Genomic DNA, 22,421 nt, shown 5'->3' on the forward strand with positions numbered 1-22,421 from the left:
GGTGGTTTTTATGCTGAGCCTGAACTTACCTGTTAAAAAAATTAACCGAGCAAAAAAAAACTCCTCCTTTCCTTTTATATCTGAGACTTTTTTCTTGAAAGAAAAATAAGTCTACATGACGGCAAACAGTAAAAAAAGCTTGGTGATTCATATAAAATAGCACTCACTATACAGCAATCACTTTTTCTTTTCGTTTCTGCATGTAAAATTCTTTGCCAAGCAAAAAATCAAAAACTCTACCAATTTGTAGAAATTACTATGGTTCGTCGAAACATAAAAAATTATCAAAATTAACACAGACAAGGAATTACGGCTTTTTTGTTTCGTGAAAACTGATGCATTGGTTTCTGAGAACAACAAGTTTATTTTGTAAGAGAAATCAAAACCTGTTCCAAAGTGTCTCAGAAAATCAAAATAAATTATACAAAAACAAATCACGTTCTTTTTGACGAGCTTTAGTTGAATATAACATGAAAACAATGAATCACAATTTTTTTTTGATTGACGCTCGTTTTGCAAGTTTTGGATCATTAAATAGTGTTTTGCTCTCCAAAACCTAAAAAACGAAAAGTACTTGAAATAAAAGTTTAAAGGTGAAATTAAACCTTTTTGCAATTTGCTTAATACTGAGCCTGAACTTAATACTTCCTGTTAAAAAAACTAAACTAGCAAAAAAAAAGATTTTCTTAAACATAAAACTTCTTTTATATCAGAGGCTTTTTTCCTGAAAGAAATTTTTATCCACATGACATTAAACAGTGAAAATAGCTTCGTGAATTATGTAAAACAGCGAACAGTATATTGGCCGGGAAGCATAGACAGGTCATTTAATAATCAATTTTTCATTTCATTTATGCTTAGCATATTACTTGTCATGCAAATCGTCAGACTTGTAGAAAAATCTGTTGTTCATTAAAACATCAAAAAACATCAAAATCAAATACTGATGGTGAAAGTTTTATAGATTTCATTTTGTTGTTGTAATATTGTATCTCAAAACTTCGCTTTTGATTTAGTTTCCTTGTAACAAAATTGATTATTAGTGTACTTACCTACCAATTCATGGGTAATTTTTCTTTCTTGAAACTATAATCATCTTCAGAGCAACCTGTTTTTGTGAAAATTTTATTCTCCACGAAACGCATGCCGACTTACACATCTACTGGCGCATTTTAAATTAAGCGGTTATAAACGGGCTTATTTTGACAGACTAGCCCGTTAATAGTTTCAATAGTTTCTGTAGTTTCTGCACAAATCACAGAAAACACAATTATTGTGATTGGTATTGTTATTTTGTACATATGATAATTTCAGTTTGAAAGTGTTAACGAAGTGCCATAGCTGAGTATTTTACTTTTCCCCACCTGATAGCTTTTACAAGTCATTTTTGTGCGCTTTTCCGGATTACTACAAAAATCGGCATGTGGACTAATTAGGCTATGGCAAACATATTTGGTCTTCATACTTAAACTTGAACTCCTCGTTATACTATGAAGGTGATACATATGTAAGATAGGGGTAAACGAAAAAAGAGCCCATTTACATAAAAAGCTTATAATTGAATAAAATGAAAAGTTTCAAAATCGATTTGAAGAACTAGAAGAAAAAAAACTCACTTGTGGGTTTGTTTGGATCCGAGGGGACATATTTATCCACTGCAATTTTCGGAGAAATGACTGCTGCTGCCTGAGGAACATTAGGAACATTAGCAGGAGCAGCAATTGAGGCATAGGTTCTTGGGGATTCGACGTTGGAGTTCTGAGATTGACCTGCAAGTTTGGGCGGATCTGCACGTTCGGTAGGTGCCTGCTTGGAGGATGGTCCAGGACTGGGACTTCGAATCGTAATCGCTTTCCGAGGCGCAGCATTCTTTCCGGGAGTAGCCACAGATAGCGGCAAAGATAAGGGTTGGGATCCTGTGCTTTGAAGACCAGCCTCATTTCCAGGTAGAGCATCATCTTTGGGGTTCTGAGTATTTGGAGACAAGCCTGCTTGATTATATGAAGTAGAGAAGTCCCGCTGATTTATATTGGGAGCAGCGTTAGGGTAATGAGATGGGTCGGAATATGCGGGGTAACCATTGTAGAACTGTGGATTGACTGTAACAGCGTTAGATGATTGAGAAGGATCGGAATATTCAGGATAAGTATTGTAGAACTGTGGATTGGCTGGAACAGCGTTAGATGATTGAGAAGGATCGGAATATTCAGGATAAGTATTGTAGAACTGTGGATTGTCTGGAACAGCGTTAGGGTAATGAGACGGGTCGGAATATTCGGGATAAGTATTGTAGAACTGTGGATTGGCTGGAACAGCATGGGGGGATTGAGAAGGATCGGAAAATTCAGGATAAGTATTGTAGAACTGTGGATTGTCTAGAACAGCGTTAGGGTACTCAGGAGGATTGGACCAATTAGAGGAAGCATTGAAGAATTGAGGATTGACTAGATTAGCGTTAGGGTCCTGAGGAAAGTTAGACGATTCAGGGTTCTGAGAAGGATCGTTCAGTCCAGGTGCAGCATTGTTGATCTGAGTATCGCGTTCTTCAACAAAAGGGTTCTGCGTGGACCGAATTTTTTTTGAACGAACAAGCTGGTCGACTGGCTTCAAACTGGGCTGGGCATCGATTCCTATTCGCCCCTGAATTGTGCCCACATTGAGATGTTGAGCTGCAGTGGTATCTCTTTGTATGTGGTCTTCCGGATCTCCGGGTGGTATATTTTGAGGTCCTTGTACACTAATCCCTGTGAACTCATTGTTTGGCATTCCTGATGATGCTACTCTTGTTAAAGTGGCGCCCGCTGAGTCTGTTACAGGCGTCTGTCCAAGGTTTCGTCCAGCCTTAAGAATATTTGCCAGTGAAACATAATCAAAGTTAGGATCGTAACGACCCGGTCGGGAAATAAAACCGAATGGCGTTTTGTCGAAGGTAGCCTTGCTGCGATTTCGGGAACCAGTTTTTTGTGTTTGATACTGTGGGTTCTGATGCAATGCTTGGTTTACAGCTGGGGTCCCAAGAGGTACTACTGCTTTGCCTAACCCTCTTCTTGATGTGGTCAGACTGGGAGAACTTGAATTTCCAGGAGCTGCAGAATGCTGCTGATGCACGGAACTGGTATCAGGGCTTAGAAAACCAGATACGTTTCCTTGCGAAGCAGCACTTCCAGGAGAAGCTACAGAATGATGATGTACGGACGGGGAGCTAGGGCTTTGGAATCCAGATATGTTTCCATAGGAAGCAGCACTTCCAGGAGAAGCAACAGAATGATGATGTGCGGACGGGGAACTAGGGCTTTGGAATCCAAATACATTTCCTTGCGAAGCAGCACTTCCAGGAGAAGCTATGGAATCATGATGTATGGACGGTGGACTAGGGCTTTGTAATCCAGACACGCTTCCTTGCGAATCAATACTTCCAAGAGAAGATACAGAATGATGATGTACGGACGTTCGAAGAGGGCTTTGAAGTCCTGACGCATTTCCAGGCGCATTAATATTATCGAAATGTCCTATGGGACTCTGACTCACTGCATCGTTGTGGCCTTGTAAGTCTGTTGCAAGACCAATAGCGCTCTGAGGCCGGCCATAATTGAAGCGGCCAAGCTGTTCTTGGTTAATATGACCTGGTGATTGAGTCAATAGTTGCAACGGCTGGGGTATTAAAACATTGGCATTTGCGTTTGCCTCTGATCCTGCTCCTAGAACAAAAAGTATTTCGTAAAAACTTCATATGAGCGTGAATTGAATGCGTTATAACTGGTTCAAAATTTTGTACTCGTTGATAACTTTCTTTTGAGCCTACTTTTTTTGTTTTTTTGTCCGAAAATTTTTGAAACTTTTTTTCTGAACGACTTTGAAAGTAAACAAGTGTTATTAAACAAAAAAATATTTCAGTACATCAAAATTGGAGAAAATTTAGTTTAATCTTCTTTATTGGAGTGCTGTATGAAGTTTGTATGGAAAGATGCGGTTCTAGGTGCCTCTTGAGGTGGGGAGAGGTGCGCTTTTTCAAAGAAAAATTAGAAGCTATGTCGAATTTTTGAAACCAGTTCAAAAAGTTTTCATAAAAACTATTTACATTCTTGATAACTATCGCTGCGAAATACTTAAAAATAACCAATCAACATCCATGACAAAAACTTAAAATAATTTGTTGGTGTGAAGCTATTTAAAGTTTTAGCCAGAGAAAAATAAATTCAACTTAGAGAGCAATGCTCTTCCTCTCCTCCAATCTTGCCAGAATAGTAAAAACACCAGTTACACTAGATTTATTGAGACTCATAGAAATAATAGTAAGAACAGGATTGGTATAAGGTAAAGAAGTTGAACGAATCTATTTGGTCGAACGAATCTATCTGGTCGAAAGGTGTACCGTATCCAAAATCACTCCATGAGAGAACCGAGCCGGTTTTGAACTCATCTGGTGCGACCAAATGAATCTCGAGCAGACTCATAATTGCTTATATTTAAAAAAAAACAGACATAGAACAGAAAAATAAGATTAGGAAAAGGCAACACATTGATAAATCAAATTGAAAATAATAGTAGCTTATTTCCACGTCTCAATAAGTCTAATCAAACCAACTGAGACCAGGTCACAACCAGGACGACAGACGAAACCTCTGCATCGCAAAGCAAAAAAGCAGACTACAACGAGTATTCATCTACAAAACTGTTTATGCAGTAAGTTACCAATCATCATTTTATGATCTGCATCAAATGGAACAGTAAAATTGGGTCGACGAACGTATATTTTAATACTGTCCATAATAAGTATTATATTTAATCACCTAGTCGATAACAAAAGTATATCTAACTCAGAGTTTTTCTAAAACTTTCAGATTTTTATGTTTCTTGAATATAGAAAAATACAAAAAAAAGTAGTTAGTAAAAGCATTTATGCTCAGTTTTTATAAAAAAAATTCATTGTTCCTTGCTTCTCAAGGTACCCTTCTCTTAATTTTGTTCTTCCCTTAATCAAACAACAGTAGTTCAAAACGACTATCTTAAATTCAATTCAAGATCATAAAGACATTTCTTGGATATTCAACTGATTTTAAATCACTGAAATTTTAGTTAAATTTTATCAAGGTCTATACTTGGTTCAATTAAATCTTCTTTTTTCAATTAAGAACAAGTCATCAAAGCTTCCAATTGGATCTTCACACTTAAATTTCAAATACAAATTCTAAACTTTTATCAATAACGTACAATTTAATTTGTTTTCAAAATCCAGATCATCAAGGCTGCCCTTGGATCACTTAATAATTTTGAACATACCTCTTCAATTAATTCAAACCCTTATATACAGCCCAAAAATAACTGAAATTTTTACAACAAAATAATCATTTAAAACAGCGAAGAGCTTCAGTTACTCATTCTTCACTTGAACCCTATCTCCCATGTCTAGAACAAACATTAGAACTAGTAAGAACTAAAATAGTATCGAACAATATTTTGTGTTCTTGGGGATTAGTTTTCTATTTTTCAACCCTCAATCTCATATCATACCTCAATTAGGTAAATTAAGTTTACCTAAATAAAAAAAAACATTATTTGAGAGCGGTAAAAAATCCATCAGTCGAATCGATATATTATCTCCACAATTTGTCCTGCGACAAAATAAAACCCCGAGGATTAAAAAAACCTCACAAAAAGCATAAGAACTAACATTTTAGAAAAGATAAACTGAAACTGATGGATTTTGCATCAATGATTCTAGCACTTATGTGGAAAAATAATTTGGGAAACAAACAAACCATAATTCTTCATGAATAGAGAATCAAAGATTCAAGATATTACCACGTTATTACAATTAAATAGTTCTATCCAATCAAAAAAGCAACCATAAATGCAATAATTTTTGAACAAAAACAAATTGCGAAAACTAAATTTCCAGAAAACGAATTTCTATTTCGGAATCTGACTCATCAACTACACAAAAACTTGAAAACCTTGGAGATCTTTTACACGAAAAAAAGAACCAAATGACAATCAACAAGGACAGATGATATAGAACTAGACTCCTCAAAAATTTTGAGGAAAATATCAAAATTATTCATCATCAAAATTCTTAACGAGCAAACTCATTATTCACAAATGATGTTTTCTTAATCATTCACAGTTAACTTTCAATAGTAGCTACAAGTGAAACGTTTTATTTATCCCCACCAAAAACACGGCACTCAAATTAGGAAGAGAAGTCAACCACCTTTCTCAACTTTTAGACTCAAACCGCTAAACACTTACCGTTTTAGAGATCTCGAAAACAAAAAAAAACGTCTAAAAAGAATACTAGCTTGGTTCTTTTCAGATTACTTACAGCATTATTTAGATTTGGACAATCCCAAAAAATTTTTGACCTGAAAGTGACGAAGATACAATTTAAGCAGATGAAACGGATTATGTATGGGAGCCAGAATGGTATTACATTTTTAAAGGCCAAATGATATCTTTTGTGCAACAATTGGAACTATTTCAGTGCGGAAAGACTACCTAAGAATAAAACCATTAACAACAGATGCCCATTAACAACAGAAATTAAAATACAGTATTTTACAAAAGAAATGGTAACAACAGCTTCAACTCAACATTTGTGAATACACAAGAATCTTTAAGTGGATTAACAAATCTAACTCAACAAAATATTTAAACGCCATCAGATTTTGTAAATGAAGAAATTGTCGAAAAAATGTCTATATCATCGCAACAAAATATTTGACATAGCTACAATCAAGAGGCCCATCATAAAACCAATACTCCCAATATAAATTAAACTGAATCAACGTTTCTTTCAACCTTTACAGTAAAACAGTTGCTCATTAATATTTGGATATGAATTGGCAAACATTCAAACCACTCACTGAAATGTCCATTCAACAAACCATATGATACAAATGGAAACAATTTTGCAAATCATAATTACCTTTTTATACAACCAATAGCAGGACCACTCAATGAAAACTCAACCTAATCTTATGACTAAAATTATAATCAACAACAACACCTATAAACCCACTTACTCATTACATAAAACCCATTGACAAAAGAAAACCAATGCTGAGATGAGAGAGATGCGCGTTTGCAGTTTTTTTAGGTGTTACGTCGAGTTCAGATCAAACCAACCATTCAAAATATCCATTTGTTTTTTAAAAACTATCACTGTGAAATGCTTAGAAATATCCAATCAACATCCATGACTAAAATTTGAACTAATTTATTAGTCTGAAACTCTTTATAAAATAGAGAACAATAATATAGAAGAACAAATTTAAATTAGAGAGCAAATGCTCTTCCTCTCCTCTAATCTTGCGAGAAAACCAGTATATTTAGATCTATTGAGACTAGGAAAAATAAGAGTAAGATAAGAATCGGTATAAGACTAAGAAGTTGAACGAATCTATCCGACTGAAAAGAAGATCATCGTGACTACCAGACGGTGCGCATAGTCCAAAATTACTCTATGAGAAAGCCGACCTGGACTTGAACTCATCTGCTGAGACAAAATGATTCTCGAGCAGACTTAAAAACATCAAGATTTTGAAAAATAGCAGACATATAAAAGACAAATTAGTCTTAAAAAGTGATAAACTAAATTGAAAATAATTTAGCTTATTTCCATATCTCAGTAAGTATAATCAAATCAAATCAATAACAAAGCTGATTTCAGGTCAAAACCAGGACAAGAGACCAAAACTCTGCATCGCAAAGCAAAAACGCAGACTAAAACGACTATTCATCCACAAAACTGTTTATGCAGGTATTTTCCATTCATCATTTTATGAACTGAATCAAATAGAGCTGTAAAATCCAATTCAAGATCACCAAGAAATTTTTTGGATATTCAACTTTTTTTAAATCACTAAAATGTTAGCTAATTTTTTCTAGGCCTGTCCTATTTTTTTTTCATTAAGAACCAATCATCAAAGCTTCCCATTGGATCTGTAAACTTAAGCTTCAAAAACGAATTCTAGAGTTTTATCCACAACTTGCAATACTAATTATTTTTAAAATCCAGATTGTCAAGGCTTCACTTGGATCACTTAATAATTTTAACCCCACCCCTTAAACTAGTTCAACCCTTATATACAGCCCAAGATTAACTGAAATTTTCCCAACAAGTTAACCATTTTAAACATTGAAGAGCTTCAGTTACTCATAATTCACTTGAACCCTTTCTCCCATGTCTAGAACAAATATTAGAACTAGTAAGAACTAAAAAATTATCTTAAAATGTTTTGTGTTCTTGGTGATTAAGTTAATATTCTTCAACCCTCAATTTTATATCAAACCACATTTAGGTAGGATTAAGTTTATTTTAATGTATTGAACGTCATATTCATAGATCATTACAAAAACTTTCTAGCGAATTGATATACTATCTACCCAAACTTGTCTTGCCACAAAAATTTACCCCGTTGATTTACAAAAACCTCACAAAAAGGGTAGGAACTAACGATAAAGCAAAAGCAAACTGACACCTGGATTTTGCATCAATCTTTCTATCTTTTATGTCGAAAGATAATTTGGGAAACAAACAAACAATATTTCTTTAATTGAAAATTCTTGAAACGACCTCGTTATTGCACCATCCGAACAAAAAGTAGGTTACACCCAATCAAAAATCGAATAAAAGTTGCTATAGTTTCTGTTAAGAAATTAAATTAAGTAAACTAATTTTTCCAGAAAACAAAACGCTTTTTCGGAACCTGACTCAGCAATTATACAAAAAATACAGAAAACCATAGAAATCTAGTAGACGACCAAATCGAATCAGTTGGCAACCAGCGATGTTTTTAATGAATCCGAACCACATCATCATCAACGAAAAGCAAACACAGGATTGAAAACACTTCTAGTCGCAATCCTGAGAGATTATATCACTGGATTCAACAGATGAGACACATTGGAAAGTATAATCTAACTGTCATATTGCACACAGATTGATTCAATAAGAAAAAAAATTGACAAGGGCTCCATTTTCCATTTTTCATTAAGCTAATTAGTGACCTGTCATGACCACCGCAATCTGATATTCTGATAGTAATTTTGTGTCGAAAAGAAAAAGCCCATGCTAACAAGAGTTTCCAGAAGAAAAAAAGACAAATACTAGATTACTACTTACCTGGTATTAGCAAAAAAACCTCAAATAATGGGATATTCACTAATTTTTAAATGTTTACCACCAAATCTTAACAATCAAACAGCACCACTCGGAATACAATCAAATGATATAAAGTTAGATTTCTCAAAAGATTATAAGTCAAATATCAAAAGAGTTCAACATCAAAAATTTAAAAGAGCAAACCCAATGTTCACTGATGATTCTTTTTTAATCATTCACAAATAGATTTTAGTTCTAGATACAAGTGGAACGTTCTATTTATCCCCACCGCAAACACCTCGACACTCAAAAATCAGAACAAAAGTCAATCGTTTTTCACAACTTTCAGACTCAACCCGCTGAAAACTTACTGTTATAGACATCTCGAAAATATTAAAAACCGATCTACGAAGAATACTAGCGTGGTTCATTTCAGATTGTTTCCAGCTTTATTTGAACTTGCACAATCGCAAAAAACTTTCGACCACTAAGTGACAAAGCTACAAACTTAGCATATGAAACGAATTATGTAGTGAGCCAGAAAGGTATCACAGTTTTTTTCTCTAATATACCAATTGATATCTCTAGTGCAGCAAATGGAACTATTTCAGTTCTAAAAGTCCACCTAAAAGTATCTTCATTAGCAACAGATACCAGATCTTGAAATTGCAACTTAGTATTTGTGATCGAGCATCTAACAACAGGTTCAACTCAACATTTTTGAATACTCAAGACCACTTAAACTGAACTACAAACATAACTCAACACAGTATTCAAACGCCATCACATTTTGGAAAGGGAAACCAATAGTTGAATAAAAACATTTTACATATACATCCTACAATCAAGACACCCATCATAAAACTAACACTCGGTATAAAAAAAAACTGAAACAACCTTACTTTCAACAGTTAGAGCAACAGTTGTTCCCAAATATTCCCATATGGATTACCAAACATACAATTCAGTCACTAAAATTGTGCATTCAATAAACCAAATGATACAAATGGAAGAAAACTTGAAATTTATTACGTTTTTTATGCAAACAAAATTTTAGCAATCCAATAGCACGACCTATCCTTATAAATCAATCCTATTCTCAAAAACATAAATACAATCAATAAAACCTATAAACCCAAAACCTCGTTTCAGAAATATCGATCATAAGAAAAAAAACTCAAACAGATCACACTGAAAACTATCCTTTTTTCCAACAAAATCAAAAGTAACCAAACAAACAGAGAATTTTTTAGAAACCAACCCCTTCATTCGGAAGATGAAAAATACTTCCATCCAATCCAACAACAAAATAATTGTTACCACTGAGGGTATCAATGGAGTGACATAAATTAACCAGATGATAATTTTCAACCAGATATCTTTGATTCTACACAAATTCACCAAGACCACAGCAAACGCAACAAAAACTCCTTATAAAGTCAATTTCTACACAAACAAATCATAACGTACAACAACATTATCCAATCAAAACTCAAGGCTACCAACCACAATCAATGAGAAATGAAATCCCATAACCTTACTACTTACAACAACTTGAATTACAAAAATCAACTCACGAATTTCACGCCAATTTCTAAACCAGCGGAAGTTTTCACAAGACAATGAATCCATACCTTTTTGATGGATCACCTATAATATCAAAAAGACTACTAATTTTTTTCACACGAACAGATCCCGAATACTCAGTAGAGGTTAATTTAAACACTGTCACACCTATAAAAACACCATCATCGAAACTAGATTCATAGACGTACAGCACTGATACAAACCACACTAGACAGTGCAGCCCAAAAAAACTTTCAGTCTAACCAGTAGAAAATAAATCCATTTGGAAACGTTTTAGACAACAATTCTCAAAAATGTTCGACTCAGAAAGAAACAAACAACTTCAAATAGTTTTACGTAATGAGATTAATCGACTCCCAAATGAAACAATAAAACAGCTCGCTGAATGAAAACTCTGGTTGTATAAGCATATTCCCTAAACAGATATGACTTAAAATCACAAAGAGGACAAAAAAATCTAATGATGACATCAACACCACTATTAAGGAAATTAGCAATAAAAAAAGAAAATCACCTCATTCATCAGTTTGCGAACCAGATAGAGACTTTGGCTAAACCAAGACTTTTACATAAGCAGAATTACGGTTATAAATACTAATTAGAGAGTGTACAGCAATTATACATTCACCAACGGAATATGAATTTTTAATCCTGGGATCAAACTCCAACTGCTTTATTAATAGATCAAAAACCTTGATCTGTAAATTTTCTTTTTCTTTACACTAAAATCTAACCCTAATCATAGAGTATAAAAATTTCAAATAGTTCTAATATAATTTCCAAACTTAAACATACTTACACATACTTAGTAGAAGCGCCACCAGATTCACTTACACAAAAAACAGCCGTTGAAAAACCACACTCACACAATGTCAGATTGTTTTTTGCTTAAGTTGAAATACCGCTACGGTTAGTATGCAAACATGCAGTTATGTTTAAATACGATATTTAACAAATCAACCATTAAGTGCCTTTTCTACGTTATTTGGAGTGTCGAAATAAGTATTATGAAGTCCAATTAAACAGAAAACAACACATTTGAATCCATAATCCATACTATATTCCTCGCTGATAAAAGAATAGGCAATTAAAAACACAAAAACATGTTCTACAACAAAACAAATATTTTCCACTAAAAAAGAAAGAAGATCCAATAGACCCTATCATTTTAACAGTACCTTCAGATACTTACAAGAAAGATACAATAAACAAAGTGTTTGATCTAAAAGACCCAGCTGATAACATGTTTCAACCACGTCAAGAAAACGAAAATTTTTTTTATCAAGCACAGTTGAAATGACAACCGGCCAACCCAACAAAAAATTCCAAAATATTGACCCAAACGAACTGTTATTCGCCAAACGAACTCTTGGCAAAAATACAAATCCAAGCCCGGAATTTCCGATTTTAACATTTTAGGAAACAAAACATTACTCAGATACTTTCGAAATTTTAACAACATCTCAATGAAAGAAAACACAGATAATAGAATATCGTTACACAGATACAAAAGTATCATCCCTACCACTAAATTTAATTTGTATAACATTCTCCACATCTTATTCTTTAAATACAAAACGACTAATTGAATTGGAAAAAAAACTCGTCAAAATTTTGCCATAAATTTTTACATAGCAAATGTACCAAAACAGATTTGAGTACTATGCAATGACTGAGTCACTTGTCAATTAAATCAACGTTTCCATATCAAAGATGAATCGTTGAAACTCAGACTTTGAAGGAAAACGTTTATTTTTGAAACATAGAATCTCTTTTTATACAAAGGGCTCTATATCACAATCTTCCGATGGTTATTCATACACAATTGTCATTGTAGACGCATTTACACACAAAAAAGCACTAAACATGTTGTACACTGCCATGCTTACTTTGGATTACCGGAAACACTTATTACACACAACGGGACAGAATTTGTTAACAATGAAATACTACACGATGACAGTTAAATAATTTTGAACAGAAATCTAGAACCTCACACGCTCCATGGAGAAATAGATAGCTTGAAGGCATGAAGCTTTCATTGCCAGAAAAAATTCGATGTATAATCAACGTAAAGGATAAAAATTACGCTGAATGGTCAACAAATGTAAAGTTATTCCCACATGAATATAATTCTCAAATCAAAACAACATTTGGATTTCCATTTGATGAAATGATTTCCAATCAAAAGCCACGTAAACTCGATAATGTTTATCCCGAACGCAACGAAAAGTATACACAAAAACTGCCAACCAACAATGGACTGAGGGTGTTATAGTTTACCAATTGAAACTCCTGATGAAAATGGTTTTGATTACCCATAATTTTTATTCTTAAGTTAATTCATGCTTTGCATCAGCTTCAGATTTAAAAATGGGACTAATTGATATATATCAAAATTTACAATAAATTGAACTTCAAAGAAATTACAACCCACCAGAAAAAAAGCATATCAAATTATAGAAAAACGTACAGATAAAACAATTAAATGATCAAAGTAAAAAAATAACTCAACATAGAAACAAACTCTCTCAATTTTGTCCCAGTGAATACCCTCTTCGCGAACTAACGCAACTAGACTCTTTTACTGGACTCCACGTAGTTGAAATACTTCAGTAAAACAATGATCTAAAAAAAACTAATGTACAAAACTATTACTACAAACATCAATTAAAATATTGAAAACTACACCAGAAAAACACTCTAAGGACACAATCATAACACAAAGAACAAAATGAAATTTCAAAGAACAAATTTTACTTCCGGAAAAAAAGTCACAACAACTTCATTTTGCCATCGCAATCAATCTAGAAAATCCTATAAGATTTTTTATTCTTCAACCTAAATATCAAAAAAGGCAGAGTTTCAAAAACCACCTAATTAAGTATTGGTTATTAACTCTTTCAACAAATTTAAATGATCAAAAGTTCCGAAAAAATAAACACAATGAAAAGAATTGTGTATTAGCTATTTTCAAATACCTATAAGAAATTTTTGTTATCTGTATTTTTCAGAACTAATCATCCAATCAACAACCAATCATATCAATAGAAATTATCTCACTTTCATTCAAAACACTGCTATCATTAGCCGACATAACTCCAACTTGAATTAAGAGTAAAATTTTCTCTAAAGACCTAACTGTAGTTCAAAAACACCCATTGCCCTATACTTGATAAATTATATTAATATCTAATAATTACATTGACTCTTAATATCGGTGCTTTGGTGTCAACCACAACCTGAAAATTAATGATGTCCAAGTAGATAAACATCTTTGGGTTCCAGCAGAGATATCAACAGGGTAGTCACAGATGAGATTTTGTGATATGAGAGCGCTATGGATGTGACTGAAATTTTTATAACCAATACGGTAGCCCGTTCCATCTCGTTTACCTTTGAAACCCAAAGTACTAGAAATCTGGAAACTCTCAAATGTAATGCCTTCAAAGTATTGCATTTATAATGAGAGATGTTGGGAAATGGGGTCGATGCTATAACTGAAATTATCAAGATCAATCTACCTATTGATTTTGTTGAACAGTTTTTTGATTTCATCATATTCACCCATTGTGATTTTGCCTGTTTTTCCGTCATATGGTCTAGATACTTTATCTTTTGTCACTATAAGGCTTGCTTTAATTTTGTAATTTTTGTAGTACACTAATTTGGTATCCGTTGCATTGTTTAAAAAAAATCGGAAACGTTTTTTCTGTCAATGCAACTCTCCATTCTTCTTGTAGATCGACATCTTTGCTAAACAGATTTTCAAAGCCCGCTAGTGAGTTGTCAGTGAAAATGCTCATTGAAGCTGATGACACCAGTGTTATAGTAAATGAATCTAAAGCATAGGTCAGCGAACTGCTTTCAGTGATTGTTCCGCTCTTAATGAAATTCGACGTGGAACGTTATATTTAGTCACTTTATTCGGGGATAACTTGTTAGCGCGGTTTGTTCTTGATTTAATTGTATTGACAAAACCTTATCGGTGTAAGAAAAAGTCAGTTTAACCTCCAAAAACTTATAAAGCAAAACTTATTGTGATCGAATGTTCTTCTCCGCAAAAGGGGATTTTTTTGCTTACTATTGTATAAATTACATTGCCCTTTTCTCACAAAAGTACCTTTATCTACCCAGAGTTTTTTTGGCTGTTTTATTTTAGTCATTCAATTAATCGCTTCGGCATTTGAGTTGGCCCACTTTGGTTTCAATGGTTGTACACGAAGAAAGCGATCATTCAATCCACTGAAACCATTAGATACTCAATTGCTCTGTTGTAGTCTGCAATTTTATCACTATACGCCCCATCAATTGACCATATTTCGTTTAAGCTGGACCTCGACTTGTATATTTAGTTTTCAATAGTTTTTCTTTAGCTGCTATAATCTCGCAATTTTTTTTTTCGTCTTTGTCTTCTCTGTAGTTGCAGATTCTGAATCGTTATCCGGCGTTCCGTACGCTTCAGAGTCTTCTTCTTTTTCTTCTTTCTCTCCTTCTTATCAATTGGATTTTGGGGCTGCCTTTTCTCTTTCACTGTCCACAACAGTCCTTCTGGTTCTCCGTCTCTTATTGCTTTTTGAACGAGAACTTGTCAACAGTTTTGGGAGAAGGGATGGCTGTAGCTGTTGAAGGCGAATACGTGAAACCTCTTCTTCTTTGCTTCTGTTGAGCTTCTTCCGTAGCCGTTGACTGAACCGCGATTTTAGCATATTTAATCCTAACCAACTATTCGTTAAGTTTGTGAGACGTCAAAATTAGTATGAAAGCAGGGTGGTACAAAATCTTAGTTTGATGTTATACAAAAAAGCTGATGCTTTAAGACCGGTTAGAACCTCATCAACGTAAAGCTCTTCATTGTTTTTCTTTCTTATAACTCACTCTGACTTTTTAAAAAAATTCAGTTTTTTTTTGCTCGCTTAAGTTTGTTTTTGTGCATGAGTTAAAATTTTAACATATTGCGTTAAGTAGTTAATGCCTCATTAAGCTCAGCACTTGTTTCAGGTTAATTTCCTTCATCTTCAGTGACTAGGTGAGCTTGTTCTTGTGGATTGTTTTCTGATTTAAAAACGAGGTGTTTCGGGGTGATTATGACTGGAGGATCAATTGCTGCTGTTGTTGCTGTTCTTGTTGTATTTAGAGGTCTTAAGCTGTTGAACTATGATAACTGCGGTTTTTTCATGTTTGATCGAGTTTTCAAGCAGAAAATGTAATACATGTAGTTGCTCTTTGATGTACACATATGCTTCGGAAATTGAACAAATTCTTTTGCTGCCAGTTTTATGCTGTCAAACATTTGAAACAAGAATAGAGTATATTTGTAACTAAATAAAAACCTTATTTGCTCTCCATAATAGCTAGTTTCTTTTCGACACTCGTTTTTGGATTGATTATACCTCTGTATTTTTTTTTCGAAATTAATGAGATTTGGAATCCTGACAGGCACTTTATTTACATTGAGCAAGACCTCACAAACAACTGATAAAATTTGACTTTTTGACAAAACCCCGTTTTTGAGTTGGTTTCAACTATACCATATGCCGCAGAATAGATTTTTTTTCGCGTTCATTTGTGATGAGTGTCTCTTCTGCCTTTTTAATGGTAAGGAGAAACTTGACGGTCCAAGTTGCATTGTGTTTGAACAGTATCTGAGACAGTCTGATGCTCGGAGATCTAAATCTATTACAAGATGTCCAAAGATTTCTTTGTGGGTTTCGTGAAATTTAGGGAACAATAAATTGTCTTCCGAGGTGAACAAGGTACTAAAATGCACGAAGTGATTTTAATAAAAAGATGTGAGATGTGTCTATAGTTCGTGACCATCGGCTTTGTTGGAGCTAACAATGTTTAACATAAATATCATCCAAGTCCTTGTGTCTTCCTGCCGTTGCTAGTTCACCGAACTCTTTATCATTGTATATTTCTTTGCATGGATCATCAAACTCTAGCAAATGGTTTTCAATGTTCCTCAAATGATCAAATCCATCTTTTTTTTTTTACAAAATTTGTTCAAATTCTGCGAGCGTTTAACTTTTCCCGAATCAAAGTTGAATAGGATCAAAGGGTCTTTCTGTCACTAGTTTGAAAACCAACTCTGTTTTTCCAGATCCCGAAGGTCCTACGACTACCATAAACAGTGTGGTCGATTTCCTTAAATTTGTTCATATCACTTGGGTTTGGTAGCACCTACACAACCGAACCAGACAATATTGAAAACCAAACTGATTTTTCGTCACAGTTTAAGTGCGTCCAAGAAAGTTAAAGATACAAAAAATTAGTAATAATGAATTTAAAATCTTTTGAGACATAACAATCACTTCTGATCTGGGGACAGAAACATCATTACAAAAGTTTCAAGATTTTTGTGCGGTGCTTCTTTGATCATAAACAAACTCGGTAACTATACTCGCATCAAGCTCATCAATTACTTTTTCAGACATTTTCAGAGTTTCAATTGGTTTTTTCTCTCTCTCTTTCTATCTATCTCCGATCTTTTATCTATCTCAATTGTTTCTTGAACTGATAGAAAAAAATATGCTGGTATTATCAAAAAAGAATCATTTATTTTTCTGAACAAAAAAAATCTCGTACCGAGTATAATCTGTGAAATCAATAGTTATTTCCTTGACATTGTGAGGTCAATTTCTAAATCTCTCTTTCTCTCCCTTTCTATCTCCGTCTTTTCATCTATGTCAACTGTATCTTGAGAAGATAGAAAAAAATATATGCTGATGTCATAAGAATGAAATATTTAATCTTATGAACAAAGAAAAATCTCGTATCGAAAGCATAATTTGTAAACATTAGTTATTTCATTGTAATTATCATTTATTTCAACTACGTAATTGTTGGGGACACTTTCAGTTTCTGCGTGAAAGACAATTTTTTCACAGAGGTTTTTTTTACTTCTTCAGGTAGGTCACTGCTGCTGAGGTCCAACTGTATGCCGGGGTGAAAATTGGGCACAAAGACTAGACAGGGATAACAAAATTCTCCTTTGCTGGCTAACATTTCGAATATACTTGTAATGATAAGAGTAGATGAATTGATCAATCACCGAAGAGAAGTCGTTTTAAAGTAGAGCACTCTTCTCCTGATAGTGTAATTTGTTCTTTTTGCTGAACCACTCGACATCGGCAATCAATTCGCTCTTTTCTGATCGAGGATTATTTCATGTCACTCTCTGGAGTCATCTAAGCACATAAAACTGAATATAGATTGAAACTGAAACTGAAACTGAAAATTTCGTCTCCAATTTTGCTAGTCTTTCGTTGCTGCTCATTTTTCAACCAATCATAAAAGACCTTGATTTTCTTCAGGGAACAGTGGTTCCCGTAGTTGTAATGATGTAATTGATTTTTTCAAGATGAATCAGTTTTGAAATGTAAGTTTGCAATTCTCGGGCAACTCAATTCATCAAAATTCTCGATTTTTTTATCAGGGTGCTTTGCAGTAGTTCAGTTTTCTCTTTTCGTTCGGCGTAAAAAACGGCGTTAGGTTTTCGCAAAACAAACATAGAACAATCTGATTGAGATTCAAACATGAATAATCACCGTTTTCCCAGTGAATGCCGAGCAAAAAAAATTGTCAACCAGTTGTGCGCTTTCTGTTCCGGTTTCGAAAATGTGTTGAAAAGGACTGGAGGTAGAAAAATCAGGGAACGGATGCATTGTTCATCAACTATTCTAATAATTGATTGAGTTCTAGTCTTGTTAGTTTGACAAAATTATACAACTCAAGTGACCAGTCAGGCTGTTGTTACACTTCCAGTGCAGCAGATAACAGTAAGTGAGACCATTGTTATAAACTTCATGAACAAAACCTGTGGCATCATGTAAAATGCCAAGCAGTAGTAATGTTTTTGAATTTTTCAAGTAATTTTCTAATTAAGGTCTATGTTTGATGGCTAAGTCATAATTTATAACATTATATTGGAAAAAAAACAGAGAACATGCAACTAGAAAATAGCTTCGATGGTCAGAATTTCTACGGTAGTTTTTTTTACCGTCAAATAAACCTCTTGAATGATTTCCGAGTCAATTGAAGTAATTCTACGTTTTTCCAATTTCATTTGTGAAAATAAAACTAACCATATATACCATTTAATATACATACCCTTTTAAATAAATACCAGATAACTAGATCTCTGTGGTATATATTTTATTAATTAACCGGCAACTTTTGATATTTTTTGCTCCAGCCCTTTTTCAGTCAACAGAATGTGGAAGTCGAACAAAAAATCAAAGATATTTTAATGAGTAGCAATCGTCAAATAAGTTGCTTTTCCGTTTTTCTGTTTTGCATAAATACATCACGTTATTTGTAAAAACTCATTCAAATAAAACTGTTCCACGCAAATTTGACCATATTTTTTTTTAAAACTTGTTCCCACGTCGTGACTATAACTACATGTCAATTCTAAGCAGGTTTGTTTTTTGATTTGACACCGGTAGAAAAAACGGTGAACAATAAGTTCTCACTATCAGTATCGTCAATTTACCATTAAACTCATTTTGCTTAAATCGTTCTTCTTTATTTAGTTTTTTAGTTGGGTTTCAGAATGTTTTTCATTCCGTTTTTCTTTTTTAAAATGATCAATTTCTTCTTTCCTTTTTTTAAATTAATTTTTTATTTTTTAAATAATGGTCAACTACGCAATTCTGTGATGTCGGTAGGCTTTTTTGCATTTCATCCAAAATTTTATTTTGTTCGAAATTAAGCAAGGAAAACATCTCCGTTGAACTCGTTCATATTACTTATAACTTGGTGAAAAAGACCATCGATCAGTTATAACTATTCAAACATCATAAGCTGAAGACTAAGAAAAAATCACCCATGTAGCGGGTCGTCATTTGTACTTCGGCGGAAATTTTAGCTTTCTTACACTTTTTATAATATTAAAGTTTTCATCATAGAGCTTAGACCTTTTTCAGTCTCCTGTAGGCACGGAAATTGGAAAGAATAAAAATTTCAGATAAACTTTAATATTTTGTTTTTTTTTCAGTATTTCATATTTTTTCCATATAATTGTTTTCTTCACGATTCGGCCTTTTTGAAGGAAATCGTTCACCGCCGCCAACAGTTAAGCTGCGCTACCAAAATATCCGATGCATTCCTTAATACCACATATTTTTGTTGTATTAGGTTCAAGTAAACATAAGGTGCATATAATAGGTGTACAGCTTCGTGACACAATCTCTTCCGATACTTCATCACAAACTATCATAATTACAAGTGTGCTTTTTTACCGAGAACTACTAAATTTTGTGTAAATTGGGCATAGTCAAATACTATTTTTTGTTTCGAGTGACTTCAAAATTCCAGAATTTTGCGGAAGGGGTATTTTTCTAAATATCTACTAAAACTTTTAAAATCTTGTTAAAATGGCACGGAAGTAGACCACGGCTCATTCTTTTTACTGAATCTAGAAGTTTGGATTGACAAAAGAAATGTTCGAGAAAAGCAACAAAATTAGTTTTCTTAACGATTCCCAGGAGCCTTTTTTACGCAAAAAATTAGCCGGAGCCGCTCATGTTGGAAATCTTTGAATAATCTATTCTTCGATGTGAGCGAAAACTTCAAATTGAGGAGGGTAGTTTGCGAGAAAAGTTTAAAAATAACCAAAATCGGTCAATAGAAATAGTTTGACTTTTTTCAGTGCCTTAAATTTCTCTGTTGAAAAAATGGGCGTAGCCGTTTTTAGAGGGAAGCTTCACATAACCAGTTTTTTTTGGCTTGTTCACAAAATCTTCAAACTAGAAGGTAGCTTGAAGTCCTGAGAAAAGTCCAAAAACTTCAAAAGTGGTCGAAAACTCAAAAAATATTGCTCTCCCGATACTTAAGTTTTTTTGGAAAAAAATTTAGTCGTAGCTTCTTATGCAGCGGAACTTCGAATATCTATTTTTTGAGTTGAAACGAAATTTCAGATATGGGAGGATAGTTTTCGAGAAGTCAAAAAAGTATTAAATTTGGTCAAAAGCAATACTTTGATTTTTTCAGGGCCTTATTTTTCAGTGTTGAAAAAATCGGCTGGGGGATCTTCACACAACCTGTTTTTTTGCTTGTTCACAAAATATCCGAATTGAAGAAGGAGAAAAATTCAAAAAATTCAAAAATGCTCAAAAGTCAAAAATTAGACTTTGCCAAGACTCTAGTATCTCTTTGGAAAAAGAATCGGCGTTGCTGCTTATGCAGCGGAGCTTCAAATAACCTGTTTTTTTTTCGAATTGAACTGAAAACTTGGATTTAGGAGGGTAGTTTCCGAGAAGTCGCAAAATTAGAAAAATCGGTCGCAAGCCATACTTTGACATTTTCAGGGCCAAAACGTTTTGTGTTGAAAAATGGGCGTAGCCGTTTATATAGGGGATCCCTGCACAACCTGTTTTTTTGCTTGTTACCAAAACCATAGTATTGGAAGGGTGCTTTTTGAAAGAAAGAAAGATCAGAAAAATTTCAAACAACGGTCAAAAAAATAAATAACTGACTTTTCTGAGGACCATTACTTTTTTTGGAAAAACAATTGGGCGTAGCCACTTATGCAGAGGGAGTTCAATGAAACTTTCTCTCGAATAAGTTTTAAATCTCAGATTTGCTGAGTGGCCGTTTTCGAGAAAAATCAAGATTTGTTGAAAAACAGTAAAAAAGATACAATTTGATTTTTTCTAGGGCCCAAAGTGTTTCTGTTTCAAAAAAGGGCGTACTCGTTCAAATACGAGAACTTCAAGCAGCCTGTTTTTTTTGCCTCACACCGAAATTTTGAAGTTGGAAGTGAGCTTGTTGAAAAGAAACAAAAGTTTCAAAAATTGACTATTCCGAGGAACATAACTTTCTGTTGAAAAATAAATAATTGTAGCTGTTTTAACAGAGGGGTATCAATGCATCTGCTCTTTTATTTTATTTAAACTCAAAACATCAGACTTTTTTGGTGGGGTCATTTTGGAGAAAGCTCGAAAAAAGTCAAATTTGGCTTGAATTAGTGTTTGAAAATTCGGATGTACCCGTGTAGATAGGGAGAGCTTCACATAAACTGTTCTTACGCATGATTCAAAAAGATAATGCGAGGGATAATGTGGCTTCGAGGAAATTGCTCTTTCGATTGAACTTAAAATCTCATTTTAAGGTGGAGAAGTTCGTTTTCGAGAAAAGTTTGATTATTTCCAGGGCCTTTATTTATCATTTTTCAAAATTTGAGCAGCCGTTTGGCGTAGCCGTTTGAGTTATAACCTGTTCTTATCCATGATCCCAAAATCTCAGACTTGGAAGAGTGCATTTTGAGAAAAGTCAAAAAAAAAATTCAAAAAAAATTCAAATCAGTAAGGAGACTTTCACGATAACTTTTAGCTTTTGAGTAAATTTGGCGTAGCTGCTTATTCAGGGGATCTTCTTCTAGAAATCTGTTTTTTTTATTGACCTGAAAATACCAAATTGGAGGAGGGGGAAGCTTTCGAGAAAAGCTAAACTTTGTTGAAAAACAAATATGCCAAACTTTTTCGTGTTATACAAATTGGGTTTAGCCGCCAAGTCACTGGAGTGTAACACAACTATTTCACTTCATTGAATCGAAAAATTTAGATTTGGAATGGTAGTGTTGAGAAAATCAATAAAAAATTATAAAATTGTTTATTTGACTTTGCTGAGGACCCGTTTTGTAAGAAGAAAATCTGTCCAAAGCTGAGTATGCTGGGGTGGGGAGCTTGTCCTAACGTTTTCTCCCGACTTGAACCAAAATCCATAT

Source organism: Symsagittifera roscoffensis, chromosome 7 (assembly GCF_963678635.1).
Source record: "Symsagittifera roscoffensis chromosome 7, txSymRosc1.1, whole genome shotgun sequence".
In the NCBI taxonomy this organism is placed as follows: Eukaryota; Metazoa; Xenacoelomorpha; order Acoela; family Convolutidae; genus Symsagittifera; species Symsagittifera roscoffensis.